Below are 20734 nucleotides of genomic sequence, written 5' to 3'. Positions count from 1 at the left end.
AGACTTGTGTAAATAAGGAACATTAGCTATTACCATGTCCTGATAAGTGGGAATTCACACCATTAAAACATCACCCAGTTCCCATGTGAGTGGAAGGCAGAGGTGGGTGAAGAGATAGAGCTGCCGACAGAGGGGCAGGTACATCTGCTGTGTAGTCCTTTCCCTTCTCCCAGCCCCTTTTTAGCAACTTCTTTGTCAGAATTCAATCACTGCTGCCCTGATTCTGATTGCTAGATGTGCACCAACATGAATTCTAAAGGACCTTCATTTGTCCTTTTCTCACCTCCTGCATTTGCTTGAGAAGGGCTGTAAGGAGAGCCCTAAAAAACAGCCACTGCAAGCCCCTGCCCAGTGCAACACCAAGTTTACTCCAGATGAAGAGGTTTGGATCTGGTAATCCAGATCATCCATGCAAGATGAATTTCATGCACAAATGAGCATGCTTATGAGCCTATCATTATACGCTCATACCACGTAACTTTAGACAACAAGTAGGCAGAAGCACCCTTTGGAGGTGCCTGCGTCTCCAGTTGACTCAGCAGGATGACTCACTGGTGCCTACAGTCAGGCTGGGCATGTTCCCCCTCCCACTGTGCCAGACCCTCACTGTGCAGTTTTGCATATATGCAGGCAACTCACATGCTATGTGTACATCACTCGTGGCGTCTGCCGATGTCTTAAGACACAATTATAAAATAGTTATTTGAAAATAGCAGAGTTTCTTAAAAGACAGCCTAAGTTAAAGCTTTGGACACAACTCTTCTCTGGTTTCTTCTTTCCATTTGTCTTCTCAGCTAGTCTCATTGTCGTCTAGCATTTGGCACTGCTGTAAAGGTTGTTGTGCCAGAGTGTTTCAAAAAATAACATAACCTTCTGTTGTGTTTTATGCTGGGTCTGTTCATGAAGACCAGAACTTTCTATCCTGCAATGGCAAAGAGTTAATATCCCTAGGATATTCTACTATTCTACAGCTGTAAAAAAGAAGCCAAATCAAACCTAAAAGAATTTACTATGGAAAACATATTCCAGTGTTAATGACACACTGGGATTTTGTTTAGGTTTCTTTATGACAATGAGTCATAGTATGTAAACTTCACATGCAATTACTGAAGTTACTTGTCTGCCTTATTGCTTTGGGAACAGCAGCAATGCCAACATCCTTTGCTGCCTTTGAGGGAGGACTTGAGAATTCCCAAAAGAAAACAAGGTTGTGGTATCCTAATAAGCAACGTTGCTTTTTCACCCTTTGACTAGAAAATAAAGGGGAAGATTCTCTAGACGAGCCCTCTCCACACATTAAGTCTTCCTATAAGCACCCTGGCCCTGCTAATGCTAGCTCAACTCCTCTGATGTCAGCAACAGTGAGATTCCTGTTTGTGATGGTCTGACAAAAGGATGTCTTGTTCTGTATCTGTCTGGCCTGCCTTAAGAGAAGTGAGCCATGCACAGATGAAATCAGCAGAGCTCTGTTAGTACTGGTAGTTCCACTGCTACCTTTATTACTGGAGATGTAACAATCAGAAATCCCTTCAGAAGGGTTAGGGTGAATGGAGTCCAAAACCAGCTCCCCATCCCTCTCCTTAGCTTTCAGCTAGGCCCTAAAGAGGACTTATAAGCAGAGAGACTTCCACTGTTCTCATTCATCAGGTGAGTTTCCTGCAGTGCACCTCCACAGCCCTGCAAAGAGACTCACAGAGAGGGGTGGAAAGGGAGACAGAAGACTTCCTTGGTTCAGTAAGTGCAATGCCCATTCTTGCAGGTATAAAAGGGCAGCGTGCAGTCATCTATATAAAGAATGTTCTTCCGAGGGGTTATGTATAACTCCCTGATGGCAAGGGTATCAAATGAAGGTCGAACATCAGAGACCTTTAGGCTATTCCGACATATGACTCACGGATTAGTTAACTGCCAGTCAGATTTTCCATTATGAAACTTTAACCACAGCCCATATCTGCACAGCACCAACACCTGTAGGAGTGCAAACAAACAAGTGGTTGTGTATGCATTTGCACTGAAGTGGGTCAGGAGATGTGCTATGGTATCAAAAAGAACACTTTTCCTTAATTACAAACTATTAACTAACGAATAAAAATGAGGTGGGGGAGAAAATTCTATGGTAGTAAAAAAGATTGATTTTAAGTACGTATTTTCCAAAGATTCTGCAAGAGAAATCTGTACAGTTCAACTGTATCAGATGACACAACATAAACCCACTCCTCTGCAGAATATAATTATTTTAGCCATGATGAACAACAGTGCTTCCTAATCCAAGATTTTGTTTTTCCAACTCCACATGCTGGCATAAGCAGAAGTGAAAAAGCAACTATTCCTGTTCTTAAAAATTATTATTTAAATACTAAACCAGGGAAAAAAAAAATTGTTTTTAAATTTTGAAAATCAGTAAGAAGATGTAGCCATTTGGTGGAAGACCCTCATACGTGTCTCAGCAGCCATTACATCGGGATGTTTGGAGGCAGGTGTAAATTAAAAAAGGCAGAAGGTGTGCTCTGAGAATTCACCACAGGAAGTGGGGCTTTTGACCTGTGCGTCACCAGTTTGATGGACTCCACAGGTGAGATTCAGCTCACATAATTTTAGATGTCTACAGTGTCTACCTCTGAGCCTGTTGCCCCACAAGCACTTTAAAGGTTTGTCTTATCTGATCTATTTTAAATATCTGCCTTAGGATGAGATGATTCATGACCTCAGAGTGTCTTTTCCTCTGCTGCGGCAGTAAGAGGGACCTGAGGTGACTAGCCTGGCTGGAGAGCCTTCCATGTAGTTATCTACAGCTGATTAGATGAACTCTGCCTGAATGCTCTGCCTCCACAAGACTGGTAATTTATGTGAAATGAGTTGGTTAACACTGTTCATTGCTATTGCAATGTTTTGTCTGTATCACAAAAACACTACCACATCTGGCGCATATGAATCCTAGCAGGCTGAAACAGCCTAGAGGCTACTGATTAAAGAGGAAATCTGAACCACTTAGATAAATTTCATCACTACGTTATCTTCTTGCCTCTAGAGATGTTCCAGATCACTAGTTAGGTATGAAGTTCTCACTGCTCCTACCGCTGTGGCATCTAATCTGTGAAGACAGAAGTCTCCATTTCCACGCTTGTTAGTCCAGATCATTTCATAAACACTATATTCATTTAAATGTTAAACTGCTGCTCTACTGGAAGCTCAGAAGTTATGAACTGTAAGGCACAATGAAAAACAATTTAGTCTCAAGAAGTGAAGTCTGAGGAGAGGCAAAACAGCAGTACACAAATACATAAAAAGTAACTGCAAAGAGGAAGGAAATAAACTACTCTTCCTGTTTACTATGAACGGGCTAAAAAGCAATGAGCTCATAGTATAAGCAGACTTAAGTTATTCCAAAGAGAGGTGGCATGCAACAAGCCATGCAGCCACTTCTTGGAGCTGAACAGCAGCATTGTGCCATTTTTTTGCCAAGGGGGAAGTCAACAAGAGCTGCTGTCTCACTGGGAGGCAGCAGCAGCTCCCGTTTCCCTGCAGGCACTGGGCCGGCTGCCTCTGAAAGGGGGGTGTCTGAAAGGAGCTGCGAGCCCTTGGCTCTCTAAGCGGCTCTCCAGTCTCGGCATGAAGCAGGGGTTCCTGCCTCACAGCTGAGGAGCGGTGGCTGTGGTGACATGAGGGCAGACTGTTGCCCTGCCTCTTAGGAGAGAGAGGCCAGTTGCTACAAGGGTTGGGACCCCTCTCCCAGTTTGGGGATGCAGTTGGTGTTCTGGAGATGCAGTTTGATGAGTATCCATCCAGAGTGGATAGATATATTTAGTCTTAAGGCAGTGATGGACTAGATGTCTCAAAACTCCTTTACCTTACATGATTTTATAAGTGGAAATGTTGCAATGTGCAAACTGAAGCCTGAGCTAACCCTCTTACAATGGAGTGGAGCAGAGCTCCAGCCGCGTGACCTGCACTGCTGACCAAAGCCAGCAAAAAGGATAGAGTAGTCTTTGAAGAATCCATTCAGAAAAAAAGACTCTTTTCTCCAGACAAATTTTTTTATGGTTCTTTCTATGCTGCCATCACAAGAGATATGACTGAAAGCTTATGCAGCTGGGTCCTCCTATTCACTACTCCTTGTTCCTCTGTAGGAAATACCGTTCCAACACTGTATCGACAATGTAGAAAACATCTCGGGGCAGAGGGAGGGGGAGAAAGTGATTTTATTTAAAATAAAAACTGAAACAAAACAGGTTTCACTCCACCATATTCACAGTCTCTCACTCAAAAGCACAGCCACCAGGCACAAGGTCAGCATGTTGAAGCCATCCATCCAAAATCCAGGCAACATGAGAACATACAGATAACAGGTCTAGGATCTGTTGTGAAGTCATGGAGAACTAGGGACGACAGTTATCAAGTCCTCCTCCTGTCTCCTGGGTTATTCTCGGGTTGGTGACCATGCACTGGGTTTAGATATCTTTCCGCATCTGTTTTGGAACTGGCAGTAGCTCCATCCTGTCTTGATTGTGGCAGTCATCAGGTCTAATCCCTTTGTCTCCAGATCTGAGTGTCTTGTGAAACAGCAAGTAGATGCCCTGTGGTCTTGATGACCTGCTAATCTGGATGTCATTAATGCAGGCCATTCAGAGAGCCCTTACCCTGCTGAGTGCTCCTGCTGGTGCCTCCACATCCAGGCCTTCCCACTACTGCTCTGTTCACACCTATATGAACCTTTGTATTATGTCTCCACACTGCTTCCATTCCCCTGCAGTGGCTGGAGATCCTTCACTGGCCAAGAGACAGACCTAATCAATACTCAACAGCAACAGTGAGGGAACTAGGAAGGTGGACCTTCTTCCCCCTTTCTCTTCCAAGACCAGTATTTGATTTGGTTCATTTGTCCCTCAGGCTTCATGATGTTGGTCTTTTAGTTTCTGGCAAGGCACAGCAAGGGCAGCAGCTGCCCTGGGGCTGGGGGTTGGGACTGCAGGGGTTCTCCAGGGCATCAGAGCAGGGCCTGGCAACTGGGGGCCGTCCCACCCCCAGCCAGGAGCAGCTGGGGGCACCAGGGTAGCCTCAGCCCCAAGCACTGGGCTCCTCCACTGCTCAGGGACAGCCAAGGCTGGGCCAGGTCGTGGGCCCAGGGGTGGGGCCAGCTCAGAGGGGGCCATGGCCGGGCAGGGCAGGGCTGTGTGGAGTTGGAGACCAGCCTGGCTGCAGCATCACTGGGGCAGAGGCTGATGGCCCCAGGTGGGTGACACGGGGTCCTGGGCCGTAGGCAGGTGGGGGGAGCTCTGGGGGGTCGCCAAGGGACAGTCAGGTCTGGTGGTGCCCTCAGGACCCCGACAATCCCATAGGCATTTTTGAGCTGTCATCACCCTAGTATTTGGTCAGTTACCCTCTAGAGGTTTTTCAAATAAGACACTAATATGACATGAAAGTTACATTTGGTATTTAGAAATGGTAATTGGAAGAGAAGAGGTTTACAGAAACCAAAGTGAGAAGCATTAGTGTCTTCTTCAAAGTATAATACTAATGCTGCTTAATATAGGAGCCATCTTGACTAGGTGCCTATTTGGATTTAGGCAATTACTAGCTTACCAGTTCAAACCAGTTCACAATGAGAATGCACAGCATCCAAGATTTACTGATGTGCCTCTTTCATTTCTTCTTGCTGCGGTAAGTCTCTCTTCTTTTGTCTTCACCTTCTGCTACTCTGAGCTTGCCTACAAGAGAAATTCACACTCATAAAATTACAATCTGCTTGTAAACCAATACAGTTAACTCCAAGCATTTATGCAGTGTTCAGAGAGGAGCAGTAGACGGACACACATGACTTTTTCCTATTGAGCAAGATCATTCTGAATTATTTTTGACAAAGGACTATATTTTTAATACCTGTAGTAACGCAGTGGATGCCAATACCTTTCACAGAGGCAGCAGTCCCTGCTCCTGCTCTGTTAAGTGCTGCGGACCAGCCTCCCTTGAGTAGGCAAAAGGCAGTTGCTGAAGTGTGAAACAGTCTCCTTCACAACATATGCCAGAATTTAATGGCAGCAGAGGCTGCTGCTGTGGTGGGACTAGCTGAGTGGTGGTATGTTACCTCCCTCCAGCAGACTGTGGCTCCTGCTGATGTCAAGACCATGCCCCCAGCCTTTCTTCCCATCTGGAGGACACAATCTGCAGGAGAAGCTGCTGGACTCTCTTCGTTCTGGTGTAGGAAAATGTATTGCTTTGCAAGTTTTTCCTGTTCCTAATTGACCTGATCTAACCTGAAATAAGCCATTTGTATTCCTGCAAAGGAATACCAGGGTATCCACATGGCCTTTTGCCCAGGTTTAGTATAATTTCTTAAAGCAAACTGCAAATTAATGCAACGTGCACAACTTTCTTGTGCAGGCAAGCCCTTATTCTAATTGAAACATGGAAAACAGCATTTGGGAAGACAAAGCAGTGTGTCTCACTTGGGGAGTGAGAGAGGGAGGCAAGGTAATTTGGAGTCCAGTGGGGACAATGGAGACATCTGAATGCAGAGAAATAAAAGTTGATGAGGTTTTTAAAATCCAAGCTAGCAAGGAATTTAGGGATACAAAAAATAGAGCCCAACTCAGAACTTTTCAGTGTTCATAGAACTGCCATCTTCTTTCCATTGGTTCTTTCACTCAAGACAACAGCCCTTGCCATTTTAGTCACTCTCCCTTCCATCCCCTACAACTCTGAGCCACAGAAAAAGCCCAACACGGTTCTGACAGTGCACAAGCTGAAGCATTCAGTTGGTGCTTCCTCTCAGTATCTAATACTTCAAAATCTCCCTCTCACTTAATAAGGAGTACTACCAGCCATGGGCATTCCTCAGATAGCTGAGACCACTGCTGCCTAATTCAAACACTCCTGGCAGCTGCACCATGTTGCACAACCACCATCTGCAAAGCTCAAAGCTTACCAGGCGTTTACACCTGGCAGCAGGAGTCAAGCACCTTCACACAAGAGGGGAGAGCACTGGCAAGGCTTGTCCTTGAAACCTCAAAACATATCTGCCCCATTCCTTACGTGCAGCGTGGCCAGGGAAAATCCTCCACAGCCAGGAGAGGTGCATGGCAGAGTGAGGGACTCACTGGCAGAGCAGGGATATTTAGCTGGGACAGGGGCCAGAGGCTGGGAATGAGGGGCTGGATGATGAAACCATCAGGCTCTGATCTGGGTATCAGCTAGTAGCTGCAATCCTGGCTAGGCTGAGCTAAGCACAGCTCTCTTCAGACCACAGGGCAGTGACTTCAGCAGCCCGTTGGCTGTGCACACCAGGCCTCAGGGAGGAAAGAAGGGCGAGTGAGGCAAGCCTCTCCTGCTGCAGTGCTGAGTGTCCCTCTGGACCCAGGCAAGTGAGGCCGCCACCCGGTAAGACACCAGGTCTGTCCTTTTTTGAGTCAGGCAGGTAACACTGTAGGCTCACTGCAAGCTGCATGGGTGTATCTTTGCTAGTCTGCTTACTCTTGCCTCGAAAGGGGACTTACTTCAAGATCCAAGCAAGAGACAGATAGGAAAGAGTGCCATTTGGAACTCTTCACCTACAGCAGAGAGCTAAAACTAACTAGTTCTTGTCTTGTCTCCCATCCCTTTGCCCATACTCTCGTTTCCCTCTGCTGCCATTCAAGTGCCAACCTTAGGCAGCACTCAGGTCACCAGCTCCTAGGCCCTGACCTCAGCTCATGAAGCATCTTCTGTGTGAAATTCATAGACTCATTCTTCCCTGTGTGATCCCAGTGTAACAGAAGAAATAAGGACAAAACTATGCTCGTGATTCCTTGCTTCCCACAAAAGCCTGTACTACTTAATCTTGTCTCTTAACCATTACAGAAAAGAAAGAGGACTTCATTAAAGAAAAAAAAAAAAAAAAAAGAGAGAAGCCTTGAGTGCTGCCTCAGATAAGGACTAGCGTATGTTTGAAATGTGCAAATCCTTTCAATATATATCCCTGTTCTAGAGTCATAGCTTATAAAACTTTCTGATTCTGTCTCTCTTTTCTGTAAAGTGTCTCTGTGTTCTGTAAACAGTCTTTTGTGGCTTTTCAGGACAAGATGTGAACGTCTAAAGTTTTCAAACACACTCCAGGCATCTTTTCAGAGAATTACTATGAATCTGCTTTTCATCAAGGTCTCCCCAGTCAGTTATATACATTCTATCAGCCTCTACCAGTCTGGGAGCGTGGAGAGACAAGGGAAGGGGAGCCAACAAGGCTTCATTGGCAATACACTAGCCAAAGAACAGAGGAGCTCTTAATCAGATTGCCTTTTAATTCTTCATGTAAATTAAAGGCATAATGTCCTCTCTTAAGACTTAAGATAGAGGTGTCCTCAAGCATAGGCAATGATAGAACAGAGTGTTGCAACATAGTGGAAAATTTTGAAAATATTCTGTCAAATGCTGTCCAGGCAAAGTTTAATAATCTTATTTTTATGACTAGCAACTTCCTTTATTCCTTAGAGTAAGATTTTATATCAAAACAGAGACAAAAGGACCCAAATCAGAAAACCAACTGTGCGCATTTTGGCTAAAATACCTAACGTAATTCTACAACAGGCAACAGAAAACTCAGCCCAGATTTTCCTGAGATTCCCCACTGAGTCCCATGGTTTGTGTAATGAGCACTCCAGTGCATTCCTTCCCTGAGAAAACGTGGGTGTGCATCCTGTGCTCTCCTGTTGTGGCCCTGCCTACCCAGAGACGGAGGCTGCGGCTCTGCACAGGCATCTTCAGCAGCAGTGCTGGCTGCAGCAGTTCTGGGCCCCTGTCTTCCCTGCCTGGGGCCACCCCTCCCGCTCTTGTTGGACTGGCATGGGCTTTTCTGTGGCCACACCAACCAGACTGAGGGACTGACCCAGGTGAAAAATAACACCCTCTCGCCATCAGTTTATTTGAGAGGCTGAAATGAGCTGGGGGTGCAGAGTGAGGTAGGGACTAGGTAAGCTGGCAATGCCAGTGAAATAAATGTCTGGCTTAAGTGCACTGGCTTTGCCCTGCACAGAGTTAAGGCATGCATGGTGGGAAATATTCACAAAATTGAAGAAACTCATTGACTATGAACCAACATCCCACAGGCCTTTCTCTGGGCAGCAGGTTGACTTAGGCAGGGTTTTTTTCTACCCATACAAACAGACAAGAGTTATTTTAAACTCGTATCAGTTTCTTCATTTACTGTACAGACTGGCATCCCTAACAGCTATACTGGGACAGCCGAGAGGACAGTTTGAGGACAGGGACAAATAGCAAGTGCTGGGAACTGCCTACACCAGGACTGCTGCTGAAAGAAATGCCTGAAGAACGACAGCCTCCCAAATGTGAGGAACCTGAGGTGGCCATCCAATGCAACAGATCTGGTTTTGTTTTGAAGTTAGAGGAAGGATGACAGCTTTAAAAATGCTTTTTCATTTTATTTTGCCACATAAATTACTTTTACATACATTATTTTAAAATTTACCCATTGGTCCAAAGAGATTTGTAGCTATTGCTATAGGGAAATGCAGACTTTATAGTGAAGGCTTCACTAACAGCGTATCAATGGTTGCATGTGGTCCTTTTTTTCATGTTTTTCTTCCAAATCAGTAAGACTCTGCCTTTTGATGCCTAAAAACGCCCCCAGAAATCTGGGAACTGATCAGATGCAGCACTTAAAATTTATGTTGTTAAAGAGAGATCTCTGATATTACTGAGAGATAGACACTGTTGACTAAGACTGTTTCTCAGTCCCTTTGCTAATTTGTGTCTGGACATTAACATTATATTGTTCATTGTCCTGCCATCTTGCAATATGACTCACAAAAATATGGTATGTGGTCTCAGTATCATCGCTAGCCCTGTAGAACAAATTTTCAGTACTGTAACCTGAGAATTACATCCATAGTAGGATTTACTTGTTATCACACTCTGGATTTCAGGGCCTAAGTTTGAGTTGACTTACCATCAGTAAAATACCTCTTTCCTATAGAAGTAAGCCCATAGTCCTGTAAGATGGGAAATTTGCTTGTTATACTACCAGTTGATAGTTTCAAAACAGATAAGGAAACTCGAGTATGCAAGGCCAACATCTATCAACTTTGGGTAAAAATATTCTAAACAGCAGCAACAACTTCATAAACACTGTTGACTTTACAACCCACACTTGTTATAGAGGGCCTTAAGTAAATCAATAAGCCAGTCCAATTGACTTATAAGGTCGTTTATTTAGCAAGCGACGAATGAGCAGAACAGCGCTGGGCGCCCGGGGAGTCTCCGCTCCACCAACGGCTCGTAACTTTCCTTAAGCTCGGAGTGGATTTTATACAGTCTCTTTTCCAGTACACGTGTCACCCCCTGTTGTACTCTGCGCGTGTGTTTTCTTGTTGCTAGGGGATCTTTTTCTGCCTTCTGGTGGTCGTGGGGATGAAGGCCGACGTCTTCCTCTTACGATCGGCTCCCGACCCCTCTTCTGGCTCATGCAGTCTTCCTTGTTCCAATGAATGCCTTAAAAGGTTACGTCTGTTTACATTACAGGATGTTCACGGCTGGAAACAATACCTATTGCCATGGTTGTTCAACCATGATTTCACAATTCTTAAGACTTGCAGCTATGGTTGCCCAACCATGGTTACACAGTCTCTAAGATTTGATTAACAAACAATGTCTGCTTTTTACAATCCCCCCTTTTTCTTTTCACCATTTTGTTCATCAAATCTTTTTACAACATCTCTTGCCATTTCCAAAATAAGGGTTTCACTCGTCCTGTCTTTGTCTTTCCCAATTTGTTCATATTGTCTCCTTACAAGCATTAAGTGGGCTGCTTCTAATCTATTGTTTACTACTGCTACTACTTTATTCAAAATACAAGGTCCAAATGTGAATACCAAAATTACTAAAATTAGGGGTCCAGCTATGGTTGATAACAGTGGTGTTAGCCATGGGGAATGACTGAACCATGACTCATACCAGCTCTGCTGCTGCTCTCTTTCCCTTCTTCGTTTCTCTAGTCCCTCTCTCAATTCGGCCATAGTATCCCTAACTACTCCAGTATGATCTGCATAAAAACAGCATTCTTCGCCCAGGGCAGCACATAATCCTCCTTGCTGGAAGAACAGTAAATCTAGACCTCTCCGATTTTGTAATGCTACTTCAGATAATGACCTGAGAGATATTTCTAAATCAGAAATTGATTTTTCAATCCTAATTAAGTCCTCATCTACTGCTACCCGGAGAGCTTGGAATTTTTGATTTTGTTGTACTAAAGATGTTATTACTGTTCCAGCCCCCATGGTCCCTATTGCTATAAGGGTGGCTACTGTCAAGGCTGTAACGGGCTCTCTCTTACTCACTTGTAGTTCTGAGCTTCAGTGGTTGAATAAAAATTCCCCCGGGTGATAGGAAATTCTAGGAATTATAGCAACCTGGATGCAGTAATCTTGAGAAGCATTAAACACCTTTAGGGATAGGCAAGGTGTAACTCCAGTCCTAGAACATACCCACATGGTACCGTTAGCAGGTATTAACCATTCGCTAGGTGTTTGGTGAGGGAACGTGATGTTATTACATAAGGAATTCTTTGACGGGAGAATATTCCCTATACACACTCCTTTACCAGTAACCTGTTGTAGAGTAATCCCTTGTTTTCGCTCCCTCCTTTCCCATAAACATTGACTTGGATTGGTACCGTTAGCCGCTCGTGCTGCAGTTGGTACATCTATAGCTTCATAAAAAGGGGGTCTGACGTCATAGCACAACCAACAATGCTCTGTTACATTTGGACTGACGGAGTTCAGGGCTATGTAGCTAGCTTGCACTTATTTCCAGAGGGGGTTCTCAGGTTCCTTGGGCTCTATATGCTTAATATACTTAGGCTTACTTGTTCCTGTAGAAACATTAAAGATTTCAGTTTCAGTGGTGTTCTGTTCTATTACTCTCTCAGGTATCACTGAATTTGGTCCTATTGAGTGGGTTGTTTGCTCTGCTTTTTCCTTTTTTATATAAATGAGTCCTCCTCTATCTGTTCCTGGTTCCCAGTACCTCATTCCCCAGGTTTTTCCAACTATCCAGCCCTGGTCTTCTGGCTGGGATATATTTAGGAATATATGTTTACAATCCCCGTACGGGTGGAGTATCCCTCCACTCCGATCTCTTTGGGGCAGTTTGCATCCCATGGGTCCCCATCCTACTTTCAGGAATTTGTCATTACCACCTCCACTTATCCAATCTGGGGCAATTGTCTCACATCCCCAATATGCACAGAAGTAGTGACCTGGCCTGTTGCAATATCCTTTCCCAGGGTTGGAACTGGGACAAAAATAAAATCCCTTTAAATTTAAGCAAGGTTCTATTGGTACAAGCTGACACAATTGAGCGGTAAAGCTCGGTGAGCCTGCGGTTACCTGTGTCTGGATTACCCGTTGATCCTGCCATCGTATCAAGGACCATTTATAGGGCTCATGAGGGTTATTCCTACCCATTTCAGCATTCACGGAGAAAATGAGCCAAGCAATTATCCACAACGCTATCCATAGTCTTAAGATAATTGGTGGGTTCCTGGTATGGTTTAAAAGTCTTATTTCTCCTTCTCTGGGTGTTATCCCTTTAGTACCTTTGGTGTCATGCCTTTGGTCCCTCTGAGGTGAAGTCCCCTCTTGTTGACCTGGAGAGGCCTGGTCAATATAGAGAGATTGGGAGTTACAGCCCCACATCATTACGCCTCTGCCTCCTTCGCCTACTCTTTTGCCAAGAGCAGCGAGGTGTTTCATCTTCACGGCAGCAGTCGTATTCTTCGGGGGTCCCACCTATCCCTCTCCTTATTTTATAGGCCTCCCAGTGCTTTGCTTTCACCTGAGGTGCCCCGCAAGGTGTTTGAGGTAGCTGCTTTCTGCAAACTACTCTCAAAATTTCCGGGGTAAAGTTTCGGGGTTCATTAGCATGTACACACCCGTTTTCCAGATTTATTCCTTCTGCAAATATTTTCCACCAGACTGTGGAGTCTTCTATTATTTTTCCAGTGGCTACTCCTATCCTTAGAGCTTGTTCAGTTAAAGCTCTCTCTGCCTCGTAGCACTGGTCACAGCAATCCCTAGGGGGATAGCCGTTTCTACAATGAACCCACCAATTTTCTTTACATAGTTTGCATTTAAAACATACAAGCGGGTAACAAATACAATGTGGGGTATTACAAAACAGAGTTTTACTCATCTAGTCTCTTTCTGTGCAATTTGAGCCGTAGGTCCCCCGGGGTCCCTGTAGTCTCCCACAGTTCCTCGGGGATCGGTCCTTTCACTCGGCTTGCATGAGGCCACCCGCTGTTCGAACTGCCGTTTCTGTCGTGAATAAGACAAGAAAGGGTCCTTCCCACCGAGGGGTCAAAGATGATTCCTTCCAGGTCCTAATCAGGACTTTATTCCCGGGATTGAGTGTATGGTGACATCTAGTGGTGGTCTCTGCACTACCAGTCCGTCCTTCCTTAACTCATTGCGGCGAGTCATTATAGTAATAATATACTGCTGTAAATATCCATCTTCCAGTTTAGGATGGTCTAAGGGGACCTCTAGGTCATAGGGCATTCCATACAACATTTCAAAGGGAGATATTCCAGTATCTGTTCTAGGCTGGGTTCTGCCATTTAGTAGGGCCAGAGGTAAACATTTAACCCAGGACATCTTAGTTTCTATCATTAACTTGGTTAACTGCTTCTTTATTTCCCCATTCATCCTTTCAACTCTTCCAGAGCTTTGGGGGTGCCACGGAGTATGGCATTCCCATTTGGGCTTATTTCCCATCGGGGATAATGTTTCCTTCACGGTCTTGGACACAAAGTGTGGACCCCGATCAGAATCTATAGTTTCAAAGTTCCCATATCTAGGAACAATGTTCTCTAGTAAGGTCTTAACTACACTCGATGCTGTTGCTCAAGCGGTGGGGAAGGCTTCCACATAATGGGTTAAATGGTCCACTATTACTAGCAAATACTTATACCTTCCTACCTTTGGTAATTCAGTGAAATCAATTTGGATCTTTGAAAAGGGCCTGGAAGCTAACTCTCGTCCTCCCAAAGTTCTTTCCCTCAGTTGCTGTTTATTGACCTTTTGGCATGTTAAACAGTCTCCTAAAATTCTTTTGGCTATGTTGTATACTCCTATACACATATATTTAGTAGAAAATTGGTCTACTAGTGCCTGTACTCCCCAGTGGGTCTTACAATGGAAGTTCTTCATAATTCTCCAGGCCATCAATTTCGGGAGCACTTCTCTGCCATCAGGGATTTCCCACTTTCCTTCTCTCTTGTATATTCCCATTTGTCTCAATTTTTCCTTTTCTTGGTTAGTGAACTTCAACCCCTTTTTGTCTCTGTCCTCATACTTACTTATCCTTATTCTCACTTGGAATCACTTTTATTGATAGTAAAGCTGCCCGTTTTGCTTCCTCATCTGCTAAGTTGTTTCCTCTTATTTTACTGGTGGTTCCTTTTTGGTGGCCTTTGACATGTACTACTGCTACTTGGGCTGGGCCTCTTAAGGCTTCCATCATTTGTTTTATTAATGATTCATGTACTAACCCTTCTCCTTGTGAATTAATGAGGCCCCTTTCCTCCCAATTTTTTCCAAAAGTGTGAACCACTCCAAACGCATACTTAGAGTCCGTATAAATTGTTCCTGATCTTCCTTTCAGCAGTTTCAGGGCTCTCAATATCGCATACAGCTTGCATGCTTGAGCAGACCAAGTTTTGTCTAGCGGGCCTGACTCAACCACTTCCAAATCTTTCCCATTTATCGCTGCATATCCAGATCTCCGTTTTCCTTCTACCACTCGGGATGACCCATCCACAAATAATTTTTCCCCTTCTGGCAGCTCTTCCTCTTCTAAATCTTCCCTAATTTTTGACTGGCTTTCTATACATTTAATGCAATCGTGTGTTAGTTCCCCACTAGGCTCCCCATATAAGAATTGGGCTGGGTTTTGCAGTGTGGTGGTTTCTATTTCTAATTTGGGGGAGTGGATTAAAATATCTTCATACTTCAAAAGCCTTGCATCAGTGATCCACTTCTCTGCTTTCTGTTGTAATACTCCTCTAATATTGTGAGGGGTTAACACCTTCAGTTCCCCTCCAAATGTGATCTTATTTGCTTCTTCTACTAATTGGGCCACTGCTACTATTGCCTGTAAGCACGTGGGCCATCCCCTGCTCACGGGGTCTAATAATTTAGAAATGTAGCCTACTGGTTTCTTTTTCCCCGCCCATTCCTGTGTGAGTACCCCAAAAGCTGTGCATTCTTCCGTGTTTACAAATAAATAAAAAGGTCTTTTAATATCTGGCAAGCTTAAAACAGGTGCACTTATTAAGTTGGTTTTTAAGGCTTCCAGATTCTTTTCATCTTCCTCCGTCCATCTGAGTAATCCATCCTTGGTTAACTTAGAATACAAAAATATTACCTTTTTGCTAAAATTCTCAATCCACTGTCTACAATACCCCAATAGGCCCAGTAATTGTCTGACCTGTATTTTACTCTTAGGAGCTTGTAGGGACAAAATACCATTAACTTGATCTGGGCCTAATTTCTTACTTCCCTTCACGATCCAATGTCCCAAGTATTTTACCTCCTCCTCTGTAAATTGTAACTTAGACTTTGACACCTTGAGCCCTTGCAAACTCAAAAAATTAAGTAGTTTAATACTTTCCTGTCTTACAGCATTTTTATTTTTACCAGCTAACAACAGGTCATCTACATATTGGACTAATGTCACCTCCCCACCTAATTCATCGTTTCTCAGGATTTGTTCCAGAGCTTGTCCAAATAGATTAGGGGACTCTGTAAATACTTGGGGTAATACTGTCCACCTCAACTGTTGTTTCCTATGAGTGTCAGGGTCCTCCCATTCAAAGGCAAAATAATCTCTGCATTCCTCTTTTAGAGAGCAGGCCCAAAATGCATCTTTTAGGTCGATGACACTATACCATTGATGCTCAGGGTTCAATTGGCTTAATAGTGTGTGAGAATTTGCTACTACTGGAAACCTAGTAACGGTTCTTTTGTTTATTTCTCTAAGGTCATGCACCAGTCTATAAGTTCCATCTGATTTCTTGACTGGTAAGATAGGGGTGTTAAATGGAGACATACAGGGCTCCAATAATCCTTTAGAAATGAGTCTCTCTTTCTCTGGTTTTAGTCCTTGTCTTCCTTCTTGAGATATGGGATACTGTTTTACCCTTATATGAATTCCTGGATTTTGGAGAGTCACTTCAAAAGGTTCAATGTCAAGTCTCCCTACGGTCTCTGGAGTGTACCAAACTTCAGGATTAATTTTTGCCTCATCTTCTACCGTTAGGGGGCATAACCTGACTGTCAGTTCCTTATTTACTTCCTCTAGGTTTATTTCCAGTTTCACTATTAAATCTCTTCCTAATAAATTGTAATCGGCTTCTGGAACTAACAAAAAGATCCTAAACCATATTTATATTCTGATTCCACCTGTACATTCTTTATGACTGGTGCCTTGAAAGGTTCTCCTTTTGCTCCGGCAACTTGGACTTTCTCCGAGGAAATATCACATCCTCAGGGCAACTGTTGGACTGTTGATCTTTCAGTCCCGGCGTCTACCAGAAACACCACTACTTGATGCTGAGGACCCAATTTTAATTTTATCAAGGGCTCTGTTCCTTTCGGGGTCCTCAGCACATAGAGCCCCTGACCCCGCTAATCTTCACTGAACATCTGCTCATCCTGTATCCTCTTCCTACAATCTTTCTTCATGTGTCCCTTCTTCTTACAGTAAAAACACTCCATTGTCTTTAATTCCTTCCTCCCCTGCGGTGGTGGTAGTCTTCTGGTCCCATTGTCTCCTTTCCCCCGGGACCGTACTGCCGCTATTGCTCCCTTCTGACCTTCCCTGAACTGTGGCTACTAGAATCCTAGTCTGCTTCCTCTGGGCCTCCTCTTCTCACGTATACCTGCTGTGCTTCCCTCAATAATTCGTCTAATCCTCGCTCCTGCCAATCTTCTATCTTTTCTAGTTTCTTTCTAATGTCCACCCAGGACTTTGTCACAAGCTGTGTTTTTAACAGAGCTTGTCCCAACAGGGTAGCGGGGTCCCCCCCTGAATACAACTGGAGACTCCGACAAAGCCTCTCAAGCCATTCTGTTGGAGTCTCATCTTTCTTTTGTTGTTCATTAAATGCTTTATTAATATTCTGTCCCCGAGGGACGGATTCTCTTATGCCTTGTGTAATTATGGCCTGGAGGTCTGACATATTAGCCCTGTGCTCTGCATTTTGGTTATTCCAGTTGGGCCTTGCCAGGGGCCATTTTTGATTGGCGGCCGGCCCGGCCTGATGTTGCTAGTCCCAAATTCTCATCCCTGCTCTTCTGATCACATCTCTCTCTTCTGCAGGAAATGAAATCCCTAATATTGCTTGTAACTCATCCCAGGTATATAGACTGGGGCCCAAAACCTGATCCAATCTTTCAGCAACCCCCAGAGGGTCTTCTAGAAGGCTGCCCATTTCTTTTTTAAAGTCCCTCACATCCCCTGTGTTGAGTGGCACTGACACATATCCTACTCCAGGTTGATTACCCTGTCCTGGGATGGGGACTTCCCATAAAGGGAATAATTTTCCTTCCTGGTCTTCGTCCCGAGTTTTACTTCTAGTGACCCTTCTAGGTGGTGGAGAAGGGGAATCCTCAGACTCTACACTCGGATCATGATGCCCTGCCCCCACAGAGGGTGCCACGGGTGCAGCATCAGGTTGCAGCTCCTGATTATGGGGAGCATACGGAGGTGACCAATCTAAAGGGTCCTCCTCAGGTTCAGATTTCTTAGACCTTTTTTCTTGGAGGGTATACAGAGGTACCATATCAGATGGATGTGATATCCAAAGGCAAGCGTATTTGCTCTCTTCTGGGTTAACTGCCTCTTTACTATTAGCCCATAAATTCAATTCCACACAGACCCAGTTTTCAAAGGACCCAAAAATGGGCCAAATGATATGGGGGTTTCCCTCCCCATACTTTCATGCAATAATATACCATTTTTTCCTTACTCTTTTCTTTCCTATGGGGGGAATCATTCCATAATTTAATCATTAATCCCAGAGGACTATCTGGGGGAATGTCGGGTAGCCTATCCCCAGGGCCACCCATGGGATCAGAAGGCTTGCTCTTCTGTCCCATCTTCTGGAGTGCCTTGATTTGTGCACATACACGCTCCCCTCGGACATGACTCATGCCCTCACGGGCTATGAGAACTGCACTACTGGAGGGTCCACACTCGCTTAGTCTCCAGGAGACCTCTCGTTCGTTCACACTCTGGGAAACCCAACCCCGACCGAACGGATCACCTATAAGTACTTACTCAGTACAGAGTCTTCATCCGGTTCTTCGTGCACAAAAATTATGGGGTTCTGCAGATTCTTCTGCTCACTCATCAATTTGGGAGGGGTTCGGAACTACAGGTCTTGATAGAGGGATATCCCAGATCAGGGCCATCCGAAGATGGGGTGCCTCCCTATTCTGGGTATCCTGTACCAAGTGAGCCTGGATCTGAGTCACGGCACCAAAATTGTTATAGAGGGCCTTAAGTAAATCAATAAGCCAGTCCAATTGACTTATAAGGTTGTTTATTTAGCAAGCGATGAATGAGCAGAACAGCGCTGGGCGGCCGGGGAGTCTCTGCTCCACCAACAGCTCGCAACTTTCTTTAAGCTCGGAGCGGATTTTGTACAGTCTCTTTTCCAGTACACGTGTCACCCCCTGTTGTACTCTGCGCATGCGTTGTCTTGTTGCTAGGGGATCTTTTCTGCCTTCTGGAGGTTGTGGGGATGAAGGCCGACGTCTTCCTCTTACGATCGGCTCCTGACCCCTCTTCTGGCTCATGCACAGTCTGCCTTGTTCCAATGAATGCCTTAAAAGGTTACGTCTGTTTACATTACAGGATGTTCGTGGTTGGAAACAATACCTATTGCCATGATTGTTCAGCCATGATTTTACAGTTCTTAAGACTTGCAGCTATGGTTGCCCAACCATGGTTACACAGTCTCTAAGATTTGATTAACAATGTCTGCTTTTTACAACACTGACTAGTGGCAATTGGAGATACTGCTTTCCTAACGCACAGCAACGATCTCCTCAATACTCAGAAAGCTGTATCTCTAGCTATTTTGAGGCTAACAGTGTAGCCTTTTAGAACCCCTAGAGATGAGGCTCTGCAGGTGAAGGAATAGCAAATTTGGGAATCCTGCTAGGATTTAAGAACTGAGCATCCAAGCACCCAGCAGTGTCAGGTTTTGTTTGAGTCATCAGCAAAAACTTACCACCAAGTTTAGCAGTGAGCAGGATTTGTGAGGACTTCAGTGTTAGCTTAATGCTTGACTCAAGTACTCATTAGCTGCTCAACTTCCTCCAGCAAACGTTGAGTCAGCTGCAGGAGAATAAAAAGTGAAACCGAGAATACACAGTCCTGCCGAATACAGATGGTAAGTTAATAACAAAGGGAAAACCGACTTCCCTAAGTAATGGGAACACTTGCATGCCTGCAGCAGAAAACTCCAACTTTTTAATTCGCTCTGCCTTGGGTGGACTGTGTGGAAGCACGCTGCAAGCGTGACACCATATGACACAGAGAGGTCCCTCTACTAACCTGCCACAGAGGCAAGTGGGCCCACCTGCTTTCCTGACTGCAGGACCAGGAGTTCAATTACTGTGATACTTTTAAAACATGTATAGTGAAGGAGGATTAATTAATGTAATTTTCTAGTGCATACAAATTATATCAAAAAATGAATGCTCTTGTTTACAAAACCACTGAAGACATTGTAGGGATTTAAACATTGTAGAATTGTTTTGAATTTAGAATCATCCACAAAGTTGTAAGAAGAAAAGGAATTAAAAGATTTTAAATTTGCCTTCAGAAGATCAAAATTTGGGCCTAAGTCCAATAACAGCTTTTTAAAAAAATACGGAATCCTTTTTTCTTTGTCAAGCAGCCTTGGTGAACACACCTGCAAGCATCTAAATGATATAAACAGGTGCACCTGGGGAAGAAATACAAATATAAGCCTTTAACTCTGGAGTAGTAGTTGGCTAAAGAAGCATCATGGAAGACCGAAGAAGGGGAATGGTAAATGTTTTGTTTAAGGAGGGCTCCTGCCCTGTACAGAACTGGCTGATTTGCCTGTAAGAAGGCATATGTGTTGCTTGTTTAAGGATTTGTTTGTGGGTGTTTAAAACCTGTAGAGCTTATTTTTTGGAATGGAAGGACTTTGGCTCTAGGGCCCCAACTTTGAGGGCAGTTATGTGAAAGAATTCTGTATTCAGAAAAAAACTAGGTAGATATGTGTGAGTACTGTGGAAGAGTTTTATTTTCCTTCTAAATCCCAAAGGGGAGTATAAATCTTCCTTGTAACTTCTTGTTGGAAAAAGCAGGAGCCCGAGGAGGAGGGAAACAGAGAAATAATTGCTCTGTGTGGATCAAGGACAACCAAAAGCCATGGCTTTTCTCTTGTGACTTAGTAGCCTCAGAGGTATCCTGACTCTGTAAGCAGTTTGTCAGTACTTTTACTGACCCAAATTCAAGGAAATGGCTCTAGTATTTTCTATGTCAGCAGGCTGTGATGTGATGGAAGGGTATGGGGGTGTTTCTCCTTTTTGACAAGCGACAGGTAGCTTCATGCTTACTATTTGACTGGCATTTTACAGGCTAACAGTAAATACAAATCCTAATGAATCTAAGGTGGAGCTTTTTGTGGATAGCTTGGTTAAAC

The sequence above is a fragment of the Athene noctua genome, chromosome 1, assembly GCF_965140245.1.
Source record: "Athene noctua chromosome 1, bAthNoc1.hap1.1, whole genome shotgun sequence".
NCBI lineage: Eukaryota > Metazoa > Chordata > Aves > Strigiformes > Strigidae > Athene > Athene noctua.
The sequence above is the reverse complement of the archived record's forward strand: the minus strand, read 5'-3'. Positions refer to the sequence as shown.